This window comes from Varanus komodoensis, unplaced genomic scaffold, assembly GCF_004798865.1.
Source record: "Varanus komodoensis strain SLA01 unplaced genomic scaffold, ASM479886v1 scaffold1, whole genome shotgun sequence".
Taxonomy (NCBI): Eukaryota; Metazoa; Chordata; class Lepidosauria; order Squamata; family Varanidae; genus Varanus; species Varanus komodoensis.
This window is the reverse complement of record NW_025335268.1, coordinates 11,434,725-11,440,724: the sequence shown is the minus strand read 5'-3', so window position 1 is coordinate 11,440,724 and position 6,000 is coordinate 11,434,725.

The window sequence follows — 6,000 nt, the reverse complement described above, 5'->3', positions numbered from 1 at the left end:
TTCCTAAAGGATCTACCAATACATTCCATGCTGTGTGGCCAGCTGGAGTTGGGGGATCCTCTCCCTCTTTCTCACACACCGAATGATGCAGGATCATCCTGGCCTGTTTATTGTATCCCTGACTGCACATCCCTCTCCATTTTGTAAGACATCCTGAGACGCTAGTGGTGGACAGGTTAGAAAAGCTTTTAACAAACAAGCGAACAAACCTTTTCTTTCAATGCTGCCATTTTCAACTGGAGAGCAGGTGTAGTGCAGTGGTTAAGAGTACAGGACTGAGACACAGGCAGTCTGGGTTCCAGCCTAACCTAACTCACAGGGTGGTTGCTGTGGGATGAGACTGGGTGAAGAATGTAACTACTCTGAATTCTTTAAAAGAAAAAAGGAGGGATATAAGTCTAATAAATCTGTCTTCCGATTCATCATTCATCTAGAAATTCAGCTTAATTTCAGAATCCCTCCTGTAAGTTATTCCTAGCAGTGCTTTTTATTATTATTATTATTATTTATTAAAACATTTTTATGCCGCCCCATTCGCCGAAGCCTCGGGGCGGCTCACATCATTAAGTTAAAATAATTATAATATAAATATTAAATTAAAATACAACAATACAGTATAAAATAAGCCGCCCTGGCCAGATAAAACCAATAATGTTAACAGTTAAAATGCCGCTTGAATAAAAAGGTCTTCGCCTGGCGCCGAAAAACAAATAACGACGGCGCCAGGCGGACCTCTCTGGGGAGCGCGTTCCATAACTTAGGCGCCACCGCAGAGAAAGCCCTCCTCTGAGTACCCACCCTCCTAATGTCTTTCATGGAGGGTTCCCGGAGAAGGGCCTCCCCCGCTGATCTCAAGGGGCGGCTGGGCATATATGGATGCAAGCGCTCCTTCAGGTAACCAGGACCCAAGCTGTTTAGGGCTTTATAGGTCATCACCAACACCTTGAATTGGGCCCGGACTTCAATGGGAAGCCAGTGAAGCTGACGGAGAACTGGAGTCTTGTGAACACAACGCCCAGTCCCCATCAGCAGCCTGGCGCCTCTATTTTGAACCAATTGAAGTATCTGGACCATCTTCAAGGGCAGCCCCACATAGAGCGCGTTACAGAAGTCGAGACGGGAAGTCACCAATGCATGTGTCACTGTCACGAGGCAGTCGTACTCCAGATAGGGGCGCAGCTGGTGGATCAGCCTAAGCTGGAGGAAAGCACTCCTCGCCACTGCTGTCACCTGAGCTTCTAGTGAAAGCTCCGGGTCGAGGAGCACTCCCAAGCTGCGAACCTTGTCCCTAAGAGGGAGTGCAACCCCATTCAGAACAAGGTTCAGTTCACCCTCTCCAAAGCCAGAACCACCAACCAACAGGACCTCCGTCTTGTCTGGATTGAGCTTCAGTTTTTTGTGTCATAGAACGCACTGGAACAGAGTTCCGGCACCTTTTTTCAACAGATTTTCCAAGTTTTAAAAGTAACTGTTGAAAATTTGATGTTTGGTCCACGTGGATTTGAATCGTCCTGTTGAACGTAGCAGGTCGGTGGCAAAATCATTAAAATGGTGCATGCGGGCTGCTTGTGTGTTGAATCCGATGCATGCATACTTCATCCACACTGGTTGTGATGGCGCTGCTCGGCTTGTGATTGGTCGTGTGGTCGCGCACTGAGTGCTTACCGCAGGTGGCGACCGTTATTTTTCGTTACACAACTGACTTTGTGGGTGTGTGTACAGTGATTGACTACATGCGAAAGGTAAATAATTTCATGACTTTCGGCACCTTTTTTCGTACAAAAAAAGCACTGACTCCTAGTATTTTCCTTGCATATTTTAAGTGGTGTTTTTGCTGAAAGACTGATCTGCTTTGCAAATTCTCAGTGAGAGGAATCACAGCATGAGTGGCATGGACAGCATTGCCTAGTGAAGGGCAGGCAAGATGCAGTAATAAAGGGGTGCTGTGGAAATTCAAAGAAACATGAGTAGAAGATGTGACTGTTAAGTGATTCGTCTTCCTCTCTTTATCTTTTCTTTATAGAAAATCAAAATGAAAACTAGCTTAACTTTTCTGTTATTTCAAAATGGGAACCCGTCCATCTTCTCTTCAGTGAAATGCATGAATTCTAATCATAAATAATCTTAATAAGTAATTAAGCTGTTAAATGGTTAATTAATACTAATTAATTAGTAAACTGCTTGCTAATAACACATTCAAAAGTGAGCAATCACAGCGATCAAATATGGAGTGCTAAGAGGAGTTTGGCAGTGGAAGACAAGGCGAAGGCAAAGCCATGAGTGGTTTGGAGAAAGCCCAGAGGCTGTTTCTTCTTGGGACGTGACAATCAGACTGGAATCCATCTCTCTTGCTCTCACTGGGCTCCTTCCCCTTGCTTGGTCCTGGCCAGGATATGAGCCAAGCTGAAATCAAGGCCACAAGCACTCAGGAAAGTTAGTAGCTTCTTTGCACCGAGTACATAATTTGCAAGGTAGGCAAAGCCTGCAAGCCACGCAGGCAGAAGCAGAGCTCTGCTTGCCCAACAGGCATGCAGGCAGTGTGTGTTCAGACTAGCATCACAGGCACACTTGGACTCAGTCCCTGCAAGGCACCCAGGCAAACACTCAGTGCGAGGCAGACTTCAGGCAGAGGGAAAGTGGGCCAGAGCCCAGGGAGCCGAGCCAGGGAAAGCCAAGGAATTGACTCCTACTCCCAAAATGTATTCTGCACACATCACTGATCTCTTCTGAGTGGCAGTGTGTGTACCATGTGCTCCTGAAAGCTGCAACTGAAGGGGAGTAGCATGAGTACTTTCATATTAGGTGGGCAGATTCATTCTGCTCCTGGACTCCTAGCTGAGCAGAGCAGAGAAAGCTGCCCCAGCTAGTCCAGGGGGCCAGACAAGCAAGCGATCTTGCAGAGAGTGCAAAGAGAGCAAGCAAGCAGAGCATGCAAACAGAGAGAACAGGGGTTCAGCAGAGGAGTTCAGCAGGGGAGGTGAAGTGGGAGGTCTCTATTTCATGCTTGTCTGGTAACACACATTTATATCCTAGTAGGGCTTTGCTCCCCTTCATGGATCGCTGCCTTGTCGTGAATTAACCTTCAGGAAATTCATGACAAAGCACAGGCCATTCTACTACAATTAGTAAGGTAGGTTGAAAAAGAGAGTAGAGAGGAGTAAAGGAGAGTAGTGGATGGAAAAGACCCTCCAGTGTTGGTGACCTGTGAGATCTGTGTAATGTTTGCTTTCTTGGCTGAAATCAGCATGGCCTACACATGCAATGAGTGTAAGCTGGTTGCCCTGTTAGGAAAAAAAGTGAGAGTATTGGTAGGGCAAGTGTCCACTCTCAGACTGAGGCAGAAGAGAAGAATCCTGAGTTAAGGGAAAATAAACAAAATAAAGAAATTCTCTGAAAAAGGGTAACAGGAGCAGAATAACTAAAAGATATTCTGTTCCACTGGAAGCAGTGGAATTATGGAACTGTTTTCAGGTACTTGAAAATGAGACTTCCGATACATGTGTAGGAAAAGACAAAGAAAAGAAATGGGGGTTCAAGCTATTCAGTGAGGATGGCAAAATGGTAACAGACAAAGAAAAGGCAGAAGTGCTCTATTCCTGCTTTGGTTCAGCTTCCTTCCAAAAGAGGGCCCATGACATGCCTAATAAAGGGGAAGTACAAGGAGAAGATCATGATTGCAGCTTGAGATTGATAGGCAAATGGTCAAGGAGCACCACATTACTTTGATCAAGTTCAAATTACCAGGACTTGAAGAACTGCATCCCTGAGTAATGAAGAAATCAGCAGAAGAACTTTCAGAACCACTGCCTACGATCTTTGAAAACTCACAGAGGATGGGCAAAGTGCCAGTTGACTAGAGAAGGGCTAATGTTGTCCTGATTTTCAAAAGGGAGAAAAGGAAACTACAAACCAGTCAGTCTGACATCAATCCCTGGGAAAATTCTGGAGCAGATCATAAAGCAGTCAGTTTGCAAACACCTTGAAGACAATGCAGTGATTACTAGAAGCCACCATGGATTTGCCAAGAATGAATCCTGATCTAGTTTTTTGATCAGCTAACCTCCCTTGTGGCCTATGAGAATGCTGTGGACATAATATATCTTGACCTCTGCAAAGCTTTTGACAAAATGCCTCTTGATTTCTTAATTAGCAAACTCACTAAGGTGAATTAGATAGAACAACTATTAGCTGGATCCACAGTTGACTACAGAATCAGACTCAAAGTATGCTTATCAATGACACCTTCTGAATCTGGGGAGAATTAACAGGTGGAATACCGCAGGGTTCACTCATTATCCCAGTATTTTTCAACTGTTTTGTTAATCCTCTGAATAAGGAGATACAGGGAATGCTTAGCAGACTTGCAGTTGTCAGAAAACTTGTTGGGATAGGTAATACCTCAGAAAACAGAAATGAAATTCAGTGTGATCTTGATAAGTCTTGAACAGAGCCAATGCCTTATTTGTCTCTTCCAATTTACAGTTCCATGAGTCTGTTTTTATGATTTTATGAAAATGAGCATGGAGCTGCTGCATCTTTCCAAAAGAAAGGTGAGTGTATTGGCTAGATTCCCAAGAGCAATGCAACTAGTTCCATAAGTCCATGGTGCTTCAAGGCTTGTGTCTGAAAGACAAGCTCCCTGTGCCACACAGTACACTGCTTTTTAAATTAAAGGGGCTTTCAAAAGCATATTGTGGTAGGCTCCACAGACCTGGTATTTAAAGGAATATCATTTCGAAATTCCCAGTAGACACATTCGAGTTGTTTGGCACACAGCCTAATGCACTTCTTTGGTTTCCGGCTACAATAATCTGTGGTCAATGTAATGATGTGCAGTTTAAATTATAACTCTTTCTATTATCCTAAAACAATGAATTAAATTTGGTGCTTTGTTGTTAAATGTATCCATAAGTAATTAAATTCAGCATATGAACTAATTTATGCTCTCTCTTTCAGGGCCAAACTTTTCAACAACAAATTCCAACTGACTTCCAGTAATTTTGAATATGTTAAGTGGAAATTTGATTCTAACATATATTACTCTGAAAATTAAAGGCATCGCCACCCTCCAAGAGAGTGCTGGATTTTAACTGAGGCTATTTGAATCCATCATACTCAAAGTTCAACTGCAATATTTGTTTCAGCTCTGTGTAACTGAAGATCACAGAATCAAAGGGCTGGCTCGACCCTTGATGTCGAAAGGCTCTTTTTTCTTTTATACACATTTTAGCCCTAGGCAAGGGACGATTATACCAATATTGGAACTGCTTATGCTGCAGCATGTGTATGCACTACATAATTGTATAATAAATTCACACTGGATACCTACTGATGTGCAAACATGCTCTGCAATGCACACTACATGGCGTAATTAATATGTCAGTATCTGCATGATATCAAGAAGTTTGATCATCTTGACCTATGCAGCACAGTTTCTAATTTAAGAAATACAAGTGGGGATCGTTGTGGTATATGCCCAGCTTCAAAAAGGAGCACTTCTTTTCAAGGCTGTAACCAGCTTGGAACAAGAGTCTCTGATTGGGACATGGGAGCTGAATAGGACGTTTCAAATAAAGCAAAGGGAAGTACAGATTTGTCTTTTGGCCTGGCTTGGCTGCCATATCAGTGGCTGCCAGCCCCTTAAGTGAGAGCTTTCTAGCTAGGGTGGTGCAAAGGTTGAATTGAGAACATAAGCACCTAAGACCATCTAGTCCAGCATTCTGTTCACACAGTGGCAAAGCAGCAGCCCACAGGATGCCTCAAGAAGCATAAGAATACAGCAACCCTTCCCGTCCAAGCTCCCAGCAACTAGTATATATAGGCATATGGCCTCTGATTCCAATAGCCATGAATAGCCTTCTCCTCCATGAATTTGTCCAATTTCATTTTAAATCCATCCATATTGCTAGGCATCACTACCACTAGTGATAGTGAATTCCGTGATGTAACGATGCGCTGTGTGAAGTATTTCCTTCTCTCTGTCCTGAATTTCCCACTGAT